Source organism: Balaenoptera borealis (genome assembly GCF_965194805.1).
Source record: "Balaenoptera borealis genome assembly, chromosome: 8".
NCBI classification, from domain to species: Eukaryota; Metazoa; Chordata; class Mammalia; order Artiodactyla; family Balaenopteridae; genus Balaenoptera; species Balaenoptera borealis.
Window position 1 is genome coordinate 102,427,702 of NC_138865.1, and position 23,018 is coordinate 102,450,719.

Below are 23,018 nucleotides of genomic sequence, written 5' to 3' on the forward strand. Positions count from 1 at the left end.
GTCTGTGTGGTCAGGGAGGGGCCTCGGGGAGGGGAGGAGTGCAGTGGTGGGTCCTCTAACAGGTAAGGGGTCCAATTTCTCTGTAACTTTGAGAGGTAGGAAGGAAAATCTCCCTTGACATGGAGGAAACGGAAGTTTTCAGAGTTCACAGTCAGGGGGGTATACAGTCAAATTTGGGCTCTGGATTTGTGTCCCAGTCCCAAGTCTCTCCCCCTCCACCTGCTGCTGCCATGGCAGGCCCACTGGGGAGCGATCCTGACTGGGGTGAGGGCTGGCCTGAGCAGGCTTCCTTCTCTCCCTGAGAGAAGGTGTGGTCATCTCGTGAGGATCGGGCTCAGCCAAGGGGGTCCAGCTCAGTGAGCAGCAGAGCCAGAGCTGAAGCTGAGCCGTAGACGAGCTGGTGGAGCGTGAGGAGGGCCAGGCCCGGAGCGGGCAGGCGGAACAGCAGGTCCCGGCCAGCGGGAAGCCGAGGCGGGCATCCGTGTGGCGTGACCTGGGTGCGGCTGGCGGCGGGGAGCCTGTAAGAGGCAGGGTAGGAGCTCAGGGCCCCCAACGGGGATGAAGCCTGGCCGTGCCACGGCCCTACTAAAGGTCCTTCCAGGGCTCCGTACTGCTTGGTCATCTGTCCCCCACTAGACTGTGAGCTTTCTGAGGGCCCAGTGCTTTAGAATAAGTGAGCAGATGGGACTTTTGGCCCGGGACCCCAGACAACACTGACCTTTCCTAGAGAAGGACTGGGGGCCCTGAGGGGGATGGAGAAGGACGAAGGTCCAACGTAGTCTGCTCAGGGACCTCTTCGGCTCCTTGTCAAGGAGAACACTCAGAACTCAGAAAACCCTGTCCCCTCTCCTGACCCTCAGGGAGAGCCATGCCCAAGGAGGGGTGGCCACAGCCCCTGGCCGGAGAAAAATCAAGAGATAAAGTTGGTGGCCGTGCTCTTTCCAAGTTCCTCAAGTTCGATTCCACATTGGCCCAAAGTGGGTTTGGGGTGGGGAGGTGGCCTTTAGAATTTGGGGAGTAGAGGCCTTTGGAACTTTGAGAATCTTGGAAACTTTAGAGCTTTCAGAATCTTTAGAAGTCTTAAAATCTTGGAAATTTTAGAACCTTTGGAATCTTAAAATCTGGAGCACTTTTAAGATCTTGGACTCTTGACATTCTGGAATGTAGAGGGATTTAAACTGGGGGATTCTTCTTCTTTTTTCCTTTTTTTTTCTTTTTGGCCATGCCGCGCGGCTTGTGGGATCTTAGTTCCCTGACCAGGGATCAAACCTGGGCCCTCAGGAGTGAAAGCACGGAGTCCTAACCACTGGACCATCAGGGTGTTCCCAAGCTGGGGTGTTCTGCTCTTGGAATGGAAAGTGCCTTTTTGGTGTAGGGATGGACACTCACCCGCAGACCTGTTCCTTCTCTTCCCCCCAGTCCTCGGAGCCCAGTGTTTCAAATATCCTGGTCTTGTGCAGCTTTTCATTTCAGATTTAAAAAATAAAATTGTATTGATCATCTTAAATTTTTGATATTGTGTTTCTTAAGCAAATGATGACAATATTTATTGCCTAGTTGGGTTTTTAAGATTCCAGATTTTTTTTAAAGATGATTGTTGCCTCCTGTGTCACCAATTCACCAAACATTCACGCTGGAATGGGGCGTAGAAATCACCTACTTTTTCAGATGGGGAAACTGAGGCCCAGAGGGGGTATGGGATTTGTTCAGGGTCCTCTGGTGATTCAGAGTCAGATCTGGCCTTCTTGGCTCCTGCATCTGAGCTGTACCCGCCACCTCCCTTTGTGCCCACCCAGCTCCCCTGTTCTTGGTAGCTGCCCCGTCCACTCAGGCTGAGAATTTTCCATGCTTTTCCACAGCTTTCTCTCACGTCCAAGTTTCCTCTCTACAAGATGGGGCCAGGGATTTCTGAGCCAGGCTGAGGCCCACGTGCCTGGAACGTGAGATGCATGTAAAGAGCAGAGACCCTGCCAGGTCACTTCCAGCAATCAGGGTACACGAGGAAATGGGGAAAACAGCGTCTCCACTGCAGCTCAGCCAGGGCTCTGGGGTCTGGAACGCTCTTTGGAGAACTGGAGGGTTGTTTGGATCCGGGTCCTTTGTCTCCTGCAGTAGCCTGCCCTGGTGGCCGCCCGTGGAGGCTTCTCAGCCCCTCTCTGCCTCTTCCTCCACCGGCCACTGTCGCCTACTGCATCCTCTCCGTCTCAGGGTTTCTGTTTCTTTGTGGCCTCTGCCTCCTCATGGTTTCTCCTGCCTATGGCTCCTGTGAGCGCACACCCTCTGCAGCCCCAGAGTTCCTCTTTCCTTCGTGTATTCAACTTTGGCTCTCACTCCCAACTTCTCAGCTTAACACTCAATGTCCCCCTACGAGAGGACTTGATTGGTTTGGAAGTCCCCACTAGGACAGGCCCTGGATTAAATGGACTCTCATACACAGGCTCTGATTCTTTGACACCAACTGGGTGTCCAGCAATTCAATTTCACACTAACTCGCCGAGTTAGTGCAGACCCCACAGGTTTAGGGCTCAGTCCCACAAGACTGTCTCCATTTCAGATGCCAGTCATGAGTCCCAGGGACAACCTGGGGTTGAGGCTATGAATTCTGGGGTTCTCACAACCCCTTTCTCAGGTTCCATAGTTTGCTAGAACAACTCACAAAACTCGGGAACGTGCTTTACTATTACCTGTTTATTATAAAGGATACAACTCAGAAGCAGCCAACTGGAAGAGGACGAAATATGGCAGGGACAGGGGAGGGGAGTGGGATTTCACAGAGTATCCAGCCCTCTTAGGGCACACCTCCCTCCCAGCAAGTCGATCTATTCACCAACCAAGAAGCTCTCCAAACTCTGTTGTTTAGGAGGTTTTTCTTCAAGTTTCATTATATAGGCATGATAGATTTAATCCTTGGCCATTGGTGATTGAATTCAATCTCCAGCCTCCCTCCCCTCCCAGGAGGTTGAAGTGGGTGTGAGGACAGCCAGCCCCATCCTGAACCTATCTAGGGTCTCCCCATGGGTCATCTCATTAGCATATAAAAAACAATAAATTTCAAGGGATTTAGGACCTCTGGGTCCTAAATTTAGGATTTAGGAAGCAGAGACTAAGACCAAATATTAACTTTTTTATTATACCATACTGACCACTTCTCCGGCCATTTACCAACTTCAAGATTGGCTGCTCTTGGGTCAAACACCCACTTTGGTCCAGACAGCCCTGGCCAAGGTGGAAGGATGGCTCAGAGTAGTGTGTGGTGGCCCATGTGTAAGCTGCTCAGGCTGGGAATGGACATGGCAGGTGACAGAAGTGTCTGGCCAACTGGGGGTTACTCAGCCTGGCTGCACAAGACCAGGATATTTGAAACACTGGGCTCCGAGGACTGCTGGGAAGAGAAGGAACAGGTCTGCGGGTGAGTGTCCATCCCTACACCAAAAAGGCACTTTCCACTCCAAGAGCAGAACGCCCCAGTTTGGGAACACCCTGGTGGTCCAGTGGTTAGGACTCCGTGCTTTCACTCCTGAGGGCCCAGGTTTGATCCCTGGTCAGGGAACTAAGATCCCACAAGCCGCACGGCATGGCCAAAAAGAAAAAAATAGGAAAAAAGAAGAACCCCCCAGTTTAAATCCCTCTACATTCCAGAATGTCAAGAATCCAAGATCTTAAAAGTGCTCCAGATTTTAAGATTCCAAAGGTTCTAAAATTTCCAAGATTTTAAGACTTCTAAAGATTCTGAAAGCTCTAAAGTTTCCAAGATTCTCAAAGTTCCAAAGGCCTCTACTCCCCAAATTCTAAAGGCCACCTCCCCACCCCAAACCCACTTTGGGCCAATGTGGAATCGAACTTGAGGAACTTGGAAAGAGCACGGCCACCAACTTTACCTCTTGATTTTTCTCCGGCCAGGGGCTGTGGCCACCCCTCCTTGGGCATGGCTCTCCCTGAGGGTCAGGGGAGGGGACAGGGTTTTCTGAGTTCTGAGTGTTCTCCTTGACAAGGAGCCGAAGAGGTCCCTGAGCAGACTACATTGGACCTTCGTCCTTCTCCATCCCCCTCAGGGCCCCCAGTCCTTCTCTAGGAAAGGTCAGTGTTGTCTGGGGTCCCGGGCCAAAAGTCCCATCTGCTCACTTATTCTAAAGCACTGGGCCCTCAGAAAGCTCACAGTCTAGTGGGGGACAGATGACCAAGCAGTACGGAGCCTTGGAAGGACCTTTAGTAGGGCCGTGGCATGGCCAGGCTTCATCCCCGTTGGGGGCCCTGAGCTCCTACCCTGCCTCTTACAGGCTCCCCACCGCCAGCCGCACTCAGGTCACGCCACACGGATGCCCGCCTCGGCTTCCCGCTGGCCGGGACCTGCTGTTCCACCTGCGCGCTCCGGGCCTGGCCCTCCTCACGCTCCACCGGCTCGTCTACGGCTCAGCTTCAGCTCTGGCTCTGCTGCTCACTGAGCTGGACCCCCTTGGCTGAGCCCGATCCTCACGAGATGACCACACCTTCTCTCAGGGAGAGAAGGAAGCCTGCTCAGGCCAGCCCTCACCCCAGTCAGGATCGCTCCCCAGTGGGCCTGCCATGGCAGCAGCAGGTGGAGGGGGAGAGACTTGGGACTGGGACACAAATCCAGAGCCCAAACAGTTGTCTCCATATTTGGCCATCCCACAGCTGGCTGTCAGTCAGTACAGTCCATCCTCCTTCCACTTGGATCCCTTCCAACTCACACCCTCTTCCCTCTCGCCTTGTGTCTACCCAGCCACTCAGGTCTACAGTGAGTCGCTGAAATAGGCAAAGCCTTTTCCCATCTCAAGGGATTCACACATGCTGTTCCCTCTGCCTGGAATGCCCTTCCCTGCCTCCCTCCAGCCCCTGGCTAACTCCCCCTCCTCGGGCCTTGCCTGGCCTCCTGCTCTGAATGACACGCTCCTATCACATGTGTCCCCTGAACTTTTCCTTAATAATACTCATCAGTCTTTGTAGTGATAAACTGCTTTGCATGATTGTTTACCAAATCACTAGACTGTATGTTCCAGGAAGGCAGGCGTTGGATCTGTTTTGTTCAGCACTGTTACAACAGCACTTAAAATAGGCCTGGCTTAGTACATAGCTGTTGAATGAATGAATGAATGAAATTGCGTCAGAGATAATTATGATATACAAAGGCTTATATCTCTGCATGAATTAGAAAAATAGAAACAACTTGAATATTCAATAGTAGCCAATTAAAAAATACTTATAGTAATGTACCATGGAATTTACACAGCCGCTAAAATCACAGTTTAAAAGCATATTCATACCCAACATTATTAGTCATTAGGGAAACGCAAATCAAAACCACAACGGCTGTAATTTTAAAAAAAGGAAAATAACCAGTGTTGGTGAGGATGTGGAGAAATTGGAATCCTCATACGTTGTTGATGGGAATGTAAAATGGTGTCGCCACTGTGGAAAACAGCCTGGCAGTTCCTCAAAAAGCTAAATATAGAATCACCATAACCCAGCGATTCTACTCCTACGTATATATCCAGGAGAAATGAAAACATTTGTCCAGACAAAACTTTGTAGTATACAGATGCTCATAGCAGCATTATTCATAATATCCCAGAAGTGGAAACAACCCAAATGTCGATCAACTAATGAGGAGACAAACAAAATGTGGCATATCCTTACGATAAAACACTATTCAGCCATAGAAAGGAAGTACTGTTATACGCTATAACATGGATGAAACTTGAAAACATTAAGCCAAGTGAAAGAAGCCAGACATAATTCTATTTATATGATTCCACTTATATGACTTATACAGAATGGCAAGTCCATAGATAGAAAGTAGATTAGTGGTTGTCAGGAGACAGGGGAAAGGGGAGAATTGGGACTAACCACTAATAGGTCAGTTTCTTTCTGGGGTGATGGAAATGTTCTGGAAGGAGATAGTGGTGATAGCTGTACAACATGGTGAATATAGTAAAAACCACTGAATAGCACACCTTAAAATGGTGGATTTTATGTTATGTGAATTATATCTCAAAAAATTAATTAAGAGTATATTCCATGGTAGAGGAGAGTACTCATGATGTATTACAGGGAGAACACAGGGTACTTAGTCTAGCTACAGAATCTACTATGGTCAGTATATACCACAATTTCTAAAAATTATTAGAGAAAGAGAGAGGGTAGCATGTACAGATACACAGCCACAAACTTAGATATGTAAGAAATATCGTGTTTGTCTCAATTTTTCAAGTGGACCAGTGGGAAATTCAGTCTCATTTGGGGGCTCCTTTCCTCTCCCCTCTGTCCACACTAGCCAGAGGGCCCCAACCCCCGCTTCCCTGGGGATGGGGGTTGGGGAAGTTGGGGGTGTCTGGGATTCAGCCTCCCTAGACATCCTCACAGCCACCCCCTCCAGGCCCTGCCTCTTTCCCAATTGGGAAGCCCTTCCCTCTCTACTCTCCCTTTCCCTCCCCTCTCCCTCCCCCTTCCTTCTCGCTGTTCTTAAAGCCACAACCCTCCCCCCACCATACCCCAAGAACGCTTAGGACGAACTCCTCGAACTCCTAGGTGAGCTCAGACATCCTCAAAAGGTGGAAGCAGAGATTCTCTTTAGGAAGCTCTGCCACTCAGCTCTGAAAAAGTACCTTCCCCGGGTCTCTCCCCAGGGATACTATGGTAACCAAGCTACCTCCTACAATGGAGAAGGGGGGCAGAGGCAATGCAGAGGGAAAAACAAATTATCCTGCCATATATGTGAACAGAAAACAAGACTTTACATTTTTACAGCATTTGTCTCTGGGGGCGGAATGAGGGGTAATTTTCATTATTCTTCTTTATGCTTGTTTGAATTTTCTACACTGAACATATATAACTTTATCGATTTAAAATAGGATTTAAAAATCCCACCACCCACCATCTAAAAAAACCCAAACTTTCCTCTCCACAAAGCCAGGTCCTCTTTAGTCCTTCCTCCTTCCCTGGCCAGTTGCAATCAGAGTGGAAACGATGCTAAAATGGCACTCTTCAGCCCTGTTTGGACAACAGCAAAGCCCTCATGGGCTGAGCAAGGTCGCTGAAATTTGCAAGAAAATGACAGAGAATGCCATGACCCTTGAATGTCAGACATTGAGAAAAGGGAAGGGGAGAGAAGATCTGTGGGAAATTTCTTTGAAGAAAGCTTTTGTGTGGGGGGTGGGCTACGAGGGGGCCCAGAGTGTGAGAGGCCTGCCACCTCCGTCACCTTAATGAAGAGAGCTTGACACATGATCCCTGAAAGTGGGGGACACTGGGGCTGGAGGAAGCTCAAGGGGCCTCTGTCAGGGGAGAGAATGACCGTCATCCCAGAGGGTGTTTCCTGAGGCCCATGTGGGCAAGGAGAACTGATAGGCAGCCCATCCAGTACCTGCCTAAGAGAATATTCTGGAAGAGGGTGGGGTCTGGGGGAGGGCTCTGTGTGGGAGGGCAGAGGGAGAGCATTGGCCCCCCTGGGAGCCTCAGACACCCCCGTGAATCTGTCCACAAGAAAGACGGCTTCAGGCTCAGAGAGCATCAAGCCAGCTCACCACGGAACCAGCGAGGTCAGAACTTTCCCCATCCTCCCTTTAGCTCTCTTCCTTCCCTACTGCTCAAAGCCTCGCTGGGTAGAAATGGCAGCCTGGACTATGTGGTACGGGGCTGGGGAGAGAAGAAGCTGACCTCTGCCCCTTTTTCTGGACCAGAACATTCTACATGGGTCTGGGCATTCTCATGATTGTCTCAGAAGGACTGTCCTTACCTTAGACCGAGCAGAAAAGTTTCCCCTCCCCAGAGTCATCCCACTGACTGCATTTTAAAGAGAGTGAGATGCAAAAATCAAGTTGTGGGTTTTTTTTTTTTGGTTGCTCTGGGTCTTAGTTGCGGCTCATGGGCTTCTTAGTTGCAGCTCGTGGGCTCCTTAGTTGCGGCATGCATGTGGGATCTAGTTCCCTAATCAGGGATTGAACCTGGGCCCCCTGCATTGGGAGCATGGAGTCTTAACAACTGTGCCACCAGGGAAATCCCAAGCTGTGGGTTTTTGTTTGTTTGTTTGTTTGTTTTTAAGGTTTTGTGATTATCTGCTTTTATACTTTTGGTTGCATTATATGTAAATTGATTTTTTTGAGGTATATATATTTTTATTAATTTTTATTGGAGTATAGTTGCTTTACAATGTTGTGTTAGTTTCTGCTGTACAGCAAAGAAAGTCAGTTATACATATATATACATATCCACTCTTTTTTAGATTCCCTTCCCAAAGGTCACCACAGAGCATTGAGTAGAGTTCCCTGTGCTATACAGTAGGTTCTCATTCATTACCTATTTTCAAGTTGTGTTTTTAGTTACATCACAATCTGACTTCTTCAACTTGCTAGTTCCAATAGCATTATTTTCAGCAGTCGCTTCGAGCCAGGCTACTAACAAAAGTAAATGCCCATCTAGCCTCAGAATAATCCTAGAGGCAGGCACTGCCCTCCTAAGGATCCCAAAGGAGAAACTGAAGCCTGGAGCAGTTAGAGGACATGTCCTCTGTCACACAGCAGGTATGTGGCAGATCTGAGGGTCTCTGTGACACCCTGTCTGGGCTGACCAGCCTCGTCTGTGAAATGGGGATGCAGTGGGTTACCTTGCAGGGTCACCACAAGGATTCATTCAGAGGTGAGTGGAGGTACCACGGCAGGAGGTGCAGTAAAGTCACACCCTTTTGGGGCCTACCCTCCGCCCCATCCCCCAGGTCTGTGTCTCTAGGCGGGGCCAGGGCTGTGTGTTTAGCCTGGTGGGTCCTCACATCTGGAAAGCACAGCTTTGCTGGCACGTATTGGCTTTTGGATTCTGGAACCCCCCGCATCTGTCCCCCATCCTCCATCTCCAGGCAGTTGACAGCAGGAATCCCACAGCCAGGCTGGCGGGGAGGTGAGGACGGGGGAGTCCAGGCTGTGGGGAGGACGGCTGCCTCTCCTGAGAGCTGCCAGGGTGAGGTCTGGCCGGCTTCCCCTCCCTCAGGCCAGAGCCCCTGCTAACCTCGCTTGACGTCGATGTTTCTGGTTTACTAGGAGCCAGGCAGTACCCGTGAGTCCTCAACATGTGAGAGGCTGAGGTTTCCTCTGCTGCTGTCTGCCTGGCACCCTGCTGGCCCTTCCAGAGGGCCTAAGGAATTGGGTCTGCAGAGATCTGGAGCAGGAGGAAATGAGGGACCCCGTGCCCCGCTCCCGGCCTGGGGGCAGAATGGCCTCAGCCTCCACAGTGGGGCAGCGAGGGGGCAAGGACTCCTGGGCCAGGCCCTCCTTCTGGAGGCAGGAGTCCTGCGTTCTGGCCTCGCTTACTGTGTGACCTCAGGCAGAGCTGTCTGCCTCTCTCAGCCTTGTGAGCCCAGGTGTATGTAGGGGACAAAAGTAATGTTCCCTCTACCCTTCTGAGTTCTTAGCTGAGACCCCTGTAATAAAAGACATTAACAAGAGAAAAACAGAAGTTTATGAACATGTATCCCTCGTGAACACATGGGCCATAGCCAGGAAGAGTCACTCCCTGAGATGGCCTAGAATTCAGGCTGAAGCACCATCTTAATAGGGAAAGGGGTGGGAGGATGCAGATCTCTAAGGGTGGAGGAAATGATTTTTAGGAAAGGTGAATGGGCTCCTAGAAGAATAGATGGGAAGCGTGATAGTGTAACAGGGAAGAGCAAAATCTGACTCCATGTTGGATCTGTTTCTTTTACTTTAACCTTTGCTTTTGTTATTAGAATCACACATAATGGTCTGCCTCAGGGAACCCTGCCCCTCTGCCTGAATGTGAAACTAAAGAGCCTTTGTTCAGCTCACAATCTGACCCTGCCCACCTGTAAATGGCTGCAGAAAAGAAGAAATGAACACATTCCCTCCCCAATGCTGGCCAAGCCAGGCAAAACTAATGGCCTTTTTACTTTACTTCCTCAGCTCCTCCCCCTCTCTGTTCTGTAAAAGAAACTGTCATCCAGACTCTGATAAGAAGGTTTTTGGGGGACACTAGTCCGCCATCCTCTTGGTCTGCTGGCTTTCCAAATAAAGTCGCTATTCCTTGCCTCAACATCTCGTCTCCCAGTTTATTGGCCTGTCATGCGGCGAGCAGACAGGCCAATAAATTAGGTTTGTGATGAAGCTTGTGTGGGTGTGGCATCGACGTCTAGTCTCTTCTGTGTCTAGATTCAACTCCCCTGGTTGACGACACTCCAGGGGAGGAGATTGATGACCACTGAGTTCCTTTTGGAGGATCTATCTGGAGGCAGATAAAGAGAGTTCAGAGGAAGCCTTTCCTTGCATTTGCTGTTTTTAAGTGCCTACAACTCACAATAATCGATATATCAAAGAGACATATATTGGGGTGGCACATTCTGTTACCCTTCACCAAAAAAGAGGGAAGTAGTTCTGCACTGCGTGTGTGTGTTTGTGTGTGTGTGTGGGTGTGTGTTTACATGCTTGTGTGCTTGTGTGTGAGTATGAGTGAGAGCTAGGGGGCTTTGGAAACGTGGAGGGAGCATTTTCGGTTGTCACAATGATGGACACGGGGTGTTATTGACATATAGTGCTGCAAAGCCGGGGATCGTAAATGTCCTGCTCTGCACAGGACCGTCCCATGCAGTAAGGGCTGGTTGTATCTCATAGAAATTCTAGGCAAGATAACTTCCAAGGTCTGGAACTTTTGATATTTTGGGATCATTTTTGGAAAAAAAAAAAAGCTTGTTGCTACTTAACCTGAGGAGGAATTTTCTTGCGCTATTATGGTTATGGCGCCAAAGAATGAAGACACGTCAAAGGCCCCCTTGCCCTGGAAGAGCGTGGGTCTAGTTAACTGGAAAGCTCCTTGATGGGGGTGACTCTGGGAAGGTTTGGGATGAAGGGCTGGAGGCGGCAGAGTTCCTATCCCTGACACACTGGAGTTGGGGGGCAGAGGAAGGGGGTGTGATGGGGAGGAGGAGAGAGGAGACCCTCGTGTGTGGAGTGCTGGGCCCTTGAGGGCAGGAGCCCTATGATGCAAGCTGAACAGGGAAAAATTCTTGGAGGTGTGGGGTTGGGGAGAAAAGGATGCTTAAAAATGGCAAAGTCAGATGTCCAGTATAAAGTTGTGTTCCACACTGTAAACATTTTTCCACGTTCCATCTTCAGTTAAATCTAGGGCACACCCACAGATGCCTTGGGGGAATGAGTTTTTCCTGGCCCTTGAGGAAGGGGCTGAGCGTCGCATCTCAGTAGAGGCACCAAGGAACTGAGAGAGTGCTTCTGGAGATACTGAGTGATCCACACTGAATCAGCTCTGAGAAGTTTGGAAGCAGAGAGACTACAAGAAGGCGAAACCCTCATGCTGAAATCATGGAGAGGGCTTTAGACTGGAGTGAAAGATGCCTGGCAATCCAGTAATTATAGCCCTAATGATGACTAGCATTTACTGAACGTTTACTGTCAGCAGGTTTGAAGAGGCATGTATTACTGTGGTTAAATAAGCAGTTCCCAGTTTGGGTTACCTGGGTCTAAATCCCGGCCTATATTATTTCATCGGTCTAAATCGATTACATAATGTAACCCACATAAGGCACGGAGCACCGTCCACGGCATACATTTCTCAGTAGAATCAGTGGTTATCGTGACAATGGTCACTGCTCCGTTATCTCCAGGGGCGGGGAGACGGCAGCTGACATTCAGGTTTCCGTATGTCCTCTCATTTAACTCTCACATCAGTTCCATGAGGCGAATGCTCTATTCCCCATTGTACAGATGGAGAAATGTAGGCTCGGAGAGGTGCAGCCACTTTCCCTGAGGCCACGTAGCTAGCAAGCACTGGAGTCCGGGTTTGGACTCAGGTCTCTCTGACCCCATAGCCCTGCTCTTTGTTCTCCTCCAGGCAGCCTCCGGGATTGTCTAGCAGTGGGGGGAGGTGCCTTGATAGATCATGAGCTCCCTGTCGATAGGCACTGGAAGAGGGTTTTCTGCTCTGGGCAGGAGCGCAGATGATTTCTGGCTCTAGGACTCAACGCTGTGACTCAGTTTTAGGCTCTGGGAAGGGTTGTGGGAATTGCTGGTGAGCTTCCAGGCCTAGTCACAAGGTTTGAGAGCCAGGGTGTGCTAAGAAGGCCTGCAGACCCAGGAGGCCACTGTGCTGCCCTTAACACACATGGAGCTGGTGTGAGTGTGTGTGCACGATGAATTGACCCTGTTTTGTTTTCTTCACCAAGAGCGCCGGCCCTGCTGGTGTGGTCACCTCACAAGGAATAGTCTGCACTCTGGGTCGCAGGTGGTGACACAGGATATGGGCACAAAATTCCAGGAAGAATGACAGGGGCGGGCTGGAGGCTTGGTGACCACTGTGTCCCTGACATTCTTTATGCAGAAAGTGTAACCCTTCTGTTCTCCTGGGCTGGGAACACTGCCTCAGGAGACAGTGGGCATGAGAGCCCCACGGGTGGCCCAGAGGCCTGGGAGCAGGAGACAGTAAGTCAGGACCAGCTGTGCCACCAACCCATTGGGGGACCTTCGCTTCCCCCATCCAGACAAGAAGGGGCTCAGGCCAGTCTCCTGGGCAGTGGGGAGGGTCCTGGATGTCTGACTTGACATCCTTGGAATTCCCCAAGCTGGGAAGGCTCAGGAGTATTCCCCTAAAAGGCCTGGTTGGGGAATGACTAGCCCAAAGAAGCATTATTGCATCAAAGAAAAGGAAAGCAATTCGGTGCAGAAATTTCCGGTAGGAAAGGTACCGGGAACATTCCCAGGTTGGGAGTGGAGATGGGGGGCACTTTCTTCCTGCTTAGGGCATGTGACCTCTCCAGGGGAAAAAGAACAGCTGCTCCCACCTCAGGACAGAGTGTGAGAAAATGGGCTGGAATTACAGCAGGAGGGATTAAGGTTAGACACTTAGTTCAACCAGATAAAGCAGTCACTTGGATCGTTTACTCTGGGAGGGATTCAGTCTGAAGTTGTAAACAAGTTTAACAAGGCTTAGAGAAATCCACAGAAACTGCACACAAATGGAGAAGTATGGGAAAGGTAAGTTTTCAAATCAACAATGGAGTTTTAGTATTGGCCATATTCCTGGTACTGTGCTGGGTGTCTTGGCAATGGGTACATGGTCCTTATTCCCCAGAAACTTGTAGCACATTGCTAGAAGAAAGAGTCTGAAAACCAGTCAAAAGCCAAAAAAAAAAAAAAAAAAATCAAAGTTCAAATCCAGGATGTAATATTTATTGAGCACTTGCTGGGCGCTAAGCCCTTTGCATTCACGAGATCATGGAATGAATGAAAAAAATAACCCTGTTTTGTGGAGGGAGAAGTGGGCTCAGAGAGGTTGCATCCCATGGCTGGGGCCACACAGCTGTTAAGCAGCAGAACTGCCTTTCTTCAATGTGCCATATATTCCCATGCTAGATGCCCGAGCTGGGGACCTTTCTCATTCCTTCTCTGTGCCAGGTGCTGTGCCACATGGTGGGGGTCCTAGGGACAACAGGCCAGCCCCCATCCTCATGGGTTTACCCTCTCTGGCTGGTTCAGAGGAGGAATTCTTGCTACTGGAAATTTGGTGTCTGCAGACCCATTCCAGAGGCATTCAAGGCAGTGAGAAGCCCAGGCAGGGGTGCAGGGGCTCAAGGAAGGTGGGATCGGAGAGGTCACCAGGAGATCAAAGCTTTCTGTGGGAAGGTGGTCAGGCTAGGTGAGGACAGATGTCCCTAACTCTAGGGTTATTCACGGAGGGGAGGTCACCGTGGATGCAGAACTTCCAGGAGCCCCTGGCTGTAGCGCCTGGATTTCCAGCATCCCAGGCATATAGCGAACACTGCCCTTGGAGACAGGATGGGAAAGTGGTTAGGGGCACAGGTTTTGGAATTGGGCAGATCTGGACTCAGCCCAGCTCTAGCTCTGTGTGACCCTGAACAAGTAACTTGCCCTCTCTGAGGCTCAGTTTCCCCAACTGTTAAACAAAAATACTTTCCTTGCAAGGGTTGGCCCAGTGCTTGGCACGTTATAAGCACCCCATCTATGGGGGCTGCTATCATTCGGTTATGATTGGGCAATTCTTGCCTCTGCTTGCTTTCTGGTCTCAGTTTCCCAGATAACAGGACGTCTTCTGAGCAGCTCTGAGAGGCCAGGGCTCTGTCAGAGACTCTAGGCAGGGGCTGACCAGAGCCTGGTCCCCACGGAGATCAAATTTCCAGCCCCTCAATGGAGCCAAGTAAACACAGGGGAGACAGCGAGGCTCCCTCAGCTGCCCACTAACAACCAGATTCCTGAAGCTACCGCAGCCGCAGCTGCTCTCTCTGATTGCGTCTGGCTCCAGTGTCCCCAGGCCCTGCTGCTGTCACCCTCATGAGACCCTGGGGTTTAGGGTACGGGTGTGGAAGAGGCGGTGCAAGCCAGTTTCGTGGTGTCGGTGGCGGCCAGTGTGTCAGCTGCTTCCAGGTGCAGATGGCTTGTCTCTCGAAGTTTTCCTTTCCAGATCCCTCCTTCCTCTGTTGGTGATTTCATGGACCACTAAAGCTGCTGACAGATGAGATAGAGTGCAGGATGCTAAGAAAACTCCCTCCCCCAGCCCTGCAACTGCTGCACCCCCGTTCATCCAGGCCAAGGTCAGTGGCCCCAGCTTTATAACCTCTAAATTCTTCTTCTATTCTCTGACTTTTTACTTTCCAAGAGAAATCAGCATGTATTTACTGAGCACATCTATGTACTAGGCATATGTAGCAAAATCCCAGTCTTTAAGGATTTTATCATTTCTGCCTGGTGAACTCCTATCCACCCTCAAAGCCCAGTTCCAATATCCTCTTCCATTTCTCCATGCTATTAATCTCATGCCACTTCCTCAGTGGTTCTCTGCACGTGGTCACGTGAGCTTTTCAGCAGCTCTTTGGGGCCAAGCTTCCTCCCACTTGAGAACTTTCACTGGTGCTGCCCGCTCCGATCTCACCATTCCCGAGCAAACCATATTTACTCTTCAGAACCTAGGGCCCCTGGACTTTACCCTCAAAGGGTAAAGATGCTCAAGATCCCCAAGGGGTTCTGTCAGTTAAGCATTTACAGTGTGTTATTTGATTCCTGTCTGTCTCCCTCCCTGTAATATAAATTCCACGGGAGCAGGGAGTGTGTGCCTTTGTTTACTTTTGTCATCTTGGGTCTGGTATGTGGAGGACTCTCAGTATGCATCTGCTGAATGGACCCGCTCTTCCATGAAGTCTTCCCTGATTTCCTCAGGCACTGTTTCTCTCCTGTCTGCATGTTTCTCATCACTTTCTTTCTTGTCTTACTTTGTTTATTCTGGAATATTTATACATATAGAAAAGTGCACAAAATATGTGTACAGTTTAACAAATAATTTTAAAGCAAACACCCACTTAACTACCACCCAGGTAGAGATATAGAACATAATCAGCAACCAGAACTCCCTGTGTGCCTTTCTCTTCCCACTAGAGTTAGCCATGGCCTTAAGTTGTGATCATTTCTTGCTTTATTTTATAGTTTTGTTTCTACAAAGGCATTCCTAAACCACAGAGTTTCATTTTGCCCACTTTTTGGAACTTCATGTGCACAGAATCATACTGCACATATTTTTGTGTGGGCTTGGCGTCTTTGGCTCAATATTATATTTGCAAAGCTCGTCCACATTGGGGTGTATAATTGCAGTTCATTAACTTTCTCTGAGTACAGTTTTTTATCATATGACATCATTTATTTATTCATTCTTCTGCCAATAGACATTTTAACTGTGCTGCTATAAACTTTCCTTTTTGTCTTTTGTAGCACATGAGCACTCAAATTTCAGGCTATATACCTAGGACTGGAATTGCTGGGTCATAGGATATGCATTACATCAATTGTATGAAACAATGCCAACTGTTTTCTAAAGTGTTTGTACCAACTTACCCTCTCGTAGCAGTGAATGAAAGTTCCCATTGCTCCACATCCTTGTGAACACTTGTTATTGCCAGATTTTTAATCTTTGTCAATCTAGTGGGTATGTTATTTCATCTCATGATTTAAATTTGCATTTCTCTCATTACCAGTAAGCTTGAACACCTTTTCTCATTGTTATTAGCCATTTGGATTTTCTGGGGGAGGTGTCTTTTGAAGTCATTTATCCTTTCTTTTTCTCATTCGATTGTTGGAATTTACTCTGTATATGGGTTCTTTGTCAGATACGTGTTGTAAATATCCTCTCCCACCCTGAGGTTTATCTTTTCACTCCTTTAATTGCATTTCTGGGGGGTCAGACATTTTAAAATTTAATGTATCAAATTTATCAAACTTTTCCTTTATGTTTAGTGCTTTTTGAGAAGTCCTTCCCTAGCTTGGGCTCATAATATCTTTTCAAAGTTTTATAGTTGCTTTTCATATTTAGGTCTGCAATCTACATGGAATTTTTTTGTTTGGCATGATGTGAGATAGTGGTCAAGGTTCATTTTTTCCTTCCATATGGCAATCCCTAAACAGCATTGTTTATTGTAAACACTGTCCTTTCCTCACCACATCACCTTTGTCTTCAGTCAAGTGTCCATCTATGTGTGGGTCTGTTTCTGGATTCTGTCCCATTGGACTGTGTGTCCATTCTTGTACCAACATCACATTTTACTACAGCTTGACTTTTCTGTATTATATCTTTATATAAGTCTTGACAGCTGGTAGAGCAACTCATTCAACTTATATCAATATATTCTTTGAGTATCTTGCTCTTTTCAATTTCTATATACATTTTAGAATCAGCCTTTCAGGAGGGAGATGCAAAAGGGAGGAGATATGGGTATATGTATATATATAGCTGATTCACTTTGTTATACAGCAGAAACTTAACACACCATTGCAAAGCATTTATACTCCAATAAAGATGTTAAAAAAAAAAATAGAATCAGCCTTTCAAGTTCTACTAACACACACACAAACACACACACACACACCCCTCTGTTCATCCCTGAACTTTCTGTATCCATCCTTCACAGCACTTAACACTGGATTATAGATGTTTATGTGTCTATCTCCCCATCCAGGCTGTAAGCGTTGCTCAGGGCAAGGACTCTGACTTCACTTCATTTCTATATCCCAAGGCCTTCCTTCCTTGTTGAATGGAGTGGAAGATATACACATCTTGCCCAAAATCATCTAAAAGGTCCCAGAGAGTTGGAACAAGAGGAGAATGAGGATGCAAGACAACTTGAACACAAGGCCCCAGCAAGGCAGCTGTCTCATCCTGAGTTCAGCCAATGAAACTACAGTCAAATTCATGCTAGAGGGGAGCTCGCTGTGTTGAATGTACCGAGGATGTTCTAGGATATTGGTCTCCAACATGGCACCTCCATAAAGGATTTTCAAACTTAGGACACCCTGAGGGTCCCAATTTTCTTTTTTGGCCACGCAGTGTGGCCTGCAGGATCTTCCCCAGCTAGGGATCAAACCCTCACCCCCTGCAGTGGAAACACGGAGTCTCAACCACTGGGTCGCCAGGGAAGTCCCATACAGGATTTTTAAAAGATGATTTTAACTATTCCCAGTGTTCTCCTTATGTGCTGACCTTAGAACCAACTTCCACATATGTCAGGACTCCATCTAACTTTCTATGGCACAAACCTCCCCAGTAACAACTTTTTTGCAAGCTCCTTGAAAGCAGGGTCTGTTTCTGTTTACTGCAGAAGTGCCGTTCCGTGGTACTTGGCACATTGTAGGTCCTTAGTAAATGCTGTAATTATGATTAGTAAATGTTGCTAACTCTTCAGTCTTACCTGCTTTCCACAAATGTTTTGTTTAAAGAACTCTTCTAAAAAGTAACTATTGAGACATACCTTACATGCAATAAAATGCATCCATAAATGTATATTTTGATGTGTTTTGACAGATATATACATCTGTGTAACCACCACCGCTATCAAGATACAGAACATTGCTGTCACTTCCAAAAGTTTCCTCATGACCCATTCCTGACAATACCTTCCACCTCTGGCCTCAGTCCACACTGATCTGCTTACTGTCACAGTAGACTAGATTTGCCTTTTCCAGAGATTGATATAAATGGGATCATATAGTGTGTAGTATTTTGTATCTGGCTTCTTTTACTCAGTGTAACATTTTTGAGATTCACCCATGTGTATATGAGTAGTTCACTTCTTTTGGCTGTGGATCAGTGTTCTATTGCATGGATGTACCAGTTTTTTTATACAGTCACCAGTTGACTGACATTTGGATTATTTCCAATTTGGGGATATTACAGGTAAAGCTACTATGAACATTCACGTACAAGTCTTCTCTAAGATAAATACCTCAGAGTGGAATTGCTGGGTGATGCAGTAAATGCATGCTAAACTTTATAAGCAGCTGCCAACCTGTTTTCAAAGTATCATTTTATATCCTCACCAGTGATATATGAGAATTCTAGTTGCTCCATATCTTCATCAGCACTTGGTATTGTCAGTAATTTTAATTTTAGCCATTCTGGTGAGTGTGTAGTAGAATTTCATTGTCATTTGTATTTACATTTCTCTAATGACAAATAACATTAAGCATCATATGTGCTTATTGGTTATTTGTGTATCTTCTTTTGTGGAGTGTCTATTCAAACTTAAATTTTAAAAATTGGATTATCTTTTTAGTATTGATTTGAAAGATTTCTTCATATATTCTGGATACAGGTTCTTTGTCAGAATATTGTATCGTGAATATTTTCTCCTAGCTTGTGGCTAGTCTTTTCACTTCTTAACAATGTCTTTAAAGAGCAGAAGTTTAAATTTTGATGAAGGTCAATTAAAATTTTTTTTCTTTTACATTTAGTGCATTTTGTGTCCTTTATAAGAAATTCTTGCCTAATTCAAGGTTGAAAGATTTTCTCCTATATTTTCTTCTAGAAGTTTTATAATTTTAGCTTTTATGCCTCAGCCTATGATCTATTTTACATCAATTTTTTGTATATGGCAAGAGGTAAAGGTCAGGTTCATTTATTTTTTATACTGATTCCTCCTTGAATTATCTTGACACTTTCATCAAAATCAACTGACCATATATGCTTGGGTCTATTTCGGGACTCTCTATTCTGTTCCGTTGATCTTTATGTCAACAATTTTGCCAGTAGCATGCTGTCTTAATTACTACAGTGTTATAATAGGTTTGAAATCAGGAAGTTTAAGTCCTTCAAATTTCTTCTTCTTTTTCAACATGATCTTAGTTATTCTAGGTTTTTTTCTTTTCCATATACATTTTATAATCACCTGGTCAATTTCTATAAAAAAGGCTGCTGGGATTTTGTTTGGAATTGCCCTGAATCTGTAGTTCAATTTGGGGGGAATCTGTAGATCACGTCTAACAACAATGAGATTTTTCAGTCAAAGAATATAGTATATCTCTCCATTTCTTTGGGAATTTCTTAATATCTGTCAGCAATATTGTATAGTTTTTCTCATACAGGTGTTGCATATATTTTGTTAAGTATATCCCTAAGTGTTTGATATCTTTTTGATGCTATTGTAAATGGCATTTTCATAAATTCAACTTCAAAATGTTCATTGCCATTATATAGAAATACAATTTATCTGTGAATATTGACCTTGTATCCTGCAACCTTTTTAAACTCACTTATTAGTTGTAGTAGCTTTTTATGAGGTTCCTTGGGATTTTCTGTGTATATGGGATTGGGGTTTTTCCCCAGTAAAGATTGTTTTGCTCCTTCCTTTCCAACATGTATGTACTTTATTTTTTTCTTGCTTTATTGCACTGGTTAGAACCTCCTGTACAATGCTGAATCAAAATGTTAAGAGTGAGCATCTTGACTTGTTCCCAGTTTTAGTGAGAAAGCATTCAATCTTCACCATTAAGTAGGATTTTAGCCCTAGCTTTTTTTTTTTTAATAGACATTCTTTATCAAATTGAAGAATTTCCTTCTATTTCTAGTTTGCTGAGAGCTTTAAATTATGCATGAGTATTGAATTTTGTCCATTTTTATCTGAACTTATTGAGATAATCATGTGGCTTTTCTCCTTTATTCTGTCAATATTGTGAATAATATTAATTAATTTTCAAATGTTAAACCACCTTTGCATTCCTGGGATAAATGTACTTGGTCATTTTATGCATTGCTGTGTTCAATTTGCTAAAATTTAAAGGATTTTTCCTCTCTGTTTATGAGGGATATTGTTCTGTAATTCCTCCCTCCCTCCCTTCCTCTCTCCCTTTTTCTTTCTTTCTTTCTTTCTTTCTTTCTTTCTTTCTTTCTTTCTTTCTTTCTTTCTTTCTTTCTTTCTTTCTTTCTTTCTTTCAACTTGTATTGTCTCTGATGTTGGTATCATGGGAATGATGGGTATCACAAAATGAGCTGGGAAATTCCTCCTCCTATATTCTTTAAAAAAGTTTGCGTAAGATTGGTGTTATTTCTGCTTTAAATATTTGATAGAATTCACCAGTGAAGTCATCTGGGTTTGGAGTTTTATTTGTGTGAAACTTAATTACAAATCTAATTCTTTAATAGATATAGGACTATTCAAATCTTCTATTTTTTTTTTTTGAGTTAGTTTTGTTAATTTATGTCCTTCAAGAAACTTGTCCATTTAATCTAAATTTTCAGATTTATTAACGTAATGCTGTTTGTATTGTCCCCTATTGTCCTGCTAGGATTTATAGTGATGCTCCTCCTGCATTCTTTCTTTCTTTTTTTTTTTAAAGCGTTCTAATATTTCCAAATCTTTGCCAACACTTGTCACTTGTTATTTTTCTTTTTATTTATTTATTTATTTATTTATTTATTTATTTATTTATTTTTGGCTGTGTTGGGTCTTCGGTTCGTGCGAGGGCTTTCTCTAGTTGCGGCAAGCGGGGGCCACTCTTCATCGTGGTGCGGGGACCGCTCTTCATCGCGGTGCGCGGGCCTTTCACTATCACGGCCCCTCCCGTTGCGGGGCACAGGCTCCAGACGCGCAGGCTCAGTAGTTGTGGCTCACGGGCCCAGCTGCTCCGTGGCATGTGGGATCTTCCCAGACCAGGGCTCGAACCCGTGTCCCCTGCATTAGCAGGCAGATTCTCAACCACTGCGCCACCAGGGAAGCCCCTGCATTCTTGATATTGGTAATTGTGTCTTCTTTCTTTTTTCTCTTGATCAATCTGGTTAGAAGTTTATTAATTTTAATAATTTTCCCCAATAAACATCTTTTGATCTTATTGACTTATTCTATTCTATTGTTTTTTCTCTTATGGTTCATTGATTTCTGTTCCCTAGTATTCCCTCCCTTTTTCTTCCTTTGGGTTTATTTGTTCTTCTTTTTCAAGCTTCATCAAGTAGAAGCTTAGATCATTGATTTGAAACCTCTCTTTTTTCTAATATAAACATTTGAAGCTATAAATTTCCCTTTAAGCACTTTTTAAGCTGCATCCCACTCATTTTCCCTGGGCTTCAATTTACCCCGAATGCCTACTTCAGAGTCTTGGCGTGACCAGCCCCTGCTTTGCAAAGGGGAGTCCTCCATAAATGGCCTCTTCACTTCCACTGTTGTTCCTTCTAATTCCTTTCCCCAGGACAGCCAGAGGGAAGTTTACCATGTTCTTACAACCTTCCACTGGCTCCCTCTCTACTTAGAAAAATATCCAAGCCCCTATCAAGGCCCTGCATGATCTGGCTCCCATCCACCTCCTGGATCTCATTTTCTCTCTCCTATCTGGGCCCTCACTGCATTCCAACTGTGCTGGCCTTCTTTTTTGTTTCTCTCAACTCATGAAGCTCTTTCTTGCCTCTGAGCCTTTTTAAATGCCATTCGCATTGTCTGGAATGCTCTCCCCCTGTATCAGTTAACAAACCATCCCCAAACCTAGTAACTTAAAACAACAATCATTCATGATTTCTTAGGAGGCAGTGAGTCAGCCAAATAGCTCTGATGGTCTGGTTGGGGCTTGGTTGACCTTGGTTGGGGCCACTAATACATCTTGGGTCACTGGTGGGTTGGATAGTGGCCCTGCTGATCTTGGCTGGGGTCCCTTACATGTGGGTGATCCGAGGGCTGTTGACTGGTCTAGCCTGGCCTTGGCTGCAATGGCTGAGACAACTTGGCTCTCATCCATGTGCCTCTCTCATCTCTCCAGTAGGCTTACTGGGGGTGAAGGCAGGAGTCCAAGGGAAGGTAGACTCCTGCAAGCATGTTTTCAAGACTCTGTGTAGGTCAGGTCTCCTAATAGCCTATTGGAAAAGCGAGTCCATGGCCAAGCCCAGATTCAAGGGTGGAGAAATAGACTCTGCATCTTTAGTGGGAAGAACTGCAAGGTCACAGGACCTTGCAAAGGAGAAAAGTGGGAGCATCTTCATCCCTGCCCCCTCTTTCTACCTAGTACCTTCTCACGCTCTATCTCCTCCTTGAAGAAGTCTTCTCTGACCATCCTGGGGGCAACAGTCGTCCTCAAGTTTTTCTCAGTCAGAGTCCTGGTTTGCTTCCTTCACAGTCCTCAGCTGTAATTCTTTCTCGTGTGTGTGTGTGTGTGTGTGTGTGTGTGTGTGTGTGTGTTTCCCATGGCCTGGCAGGGGAGCAGGGACCACGACGTCTGTGTGCCCTTTGTGTCCCCAGGCCCAGCCCAGGGCCTGGCACAATGTAAGCGCTCCGCAAATGTTCGTGCACTGCCTTGGGGCAGTCAGTCCCCTTCCCTGAGTTGCCAAGTCCCAGGAGTGGGGCCTTACAGAAAGAAAACAGCTCCCACACTCAACCTGGGTGCCGAGGCTGCCCTTGGCGTTCGAAATGAGGCTCACAAGCCAGGCTGAACTGGTGGCCACTCCCTGGCTGGAAAGTCACACTCCTTGCTTAGAAGGGCAGGTCATCCTGCCCCGAGGGACTCACAGGCCTTGCTCTACTGCCCTTCATTCTTAAAATAGATTTAAAAACCCACTCTGTGGAGTGAGGACCTCTGGAGTTTCAGAACTGGAAGGTCAGAGCCTGTGGGCCCTGGTCCCCTGTGGGTTTGAGGCCGCAGTGCCTGCTTGGTGGGACATCATAGGACCAAGCCTGCCTCTGACTCCCGGGTCTGATTCAACCCATCAAATCCCCATGGGACTTCCAGCTCTGTCCC

General features: G+C 46.5%; 2 long non-coding RNA genes across 2 annotated transcripts in view; both read left to right on the plus strand.

Annotated features, from left to right (window-relative positions):
• The window catches only part of LOC309634298, a 69,737-nt gene that overhangs the window by 20,076 nt on the left and 26,643 nt on the right, over positions 1-23,018 (plus strand). The gene's annotated exons all lie outside the window — the stretch shown is intronic.
• On the plus strand, positions 7,998-17,185 carry LOC309634300. The gene is made up of 2 exons (XR_014247951.1): positions 7,998-14,578; positions 16,988-17,185. It is a non-coding gene; the product is annotated as an uncharacterized lncRNA (long non-coding RNA).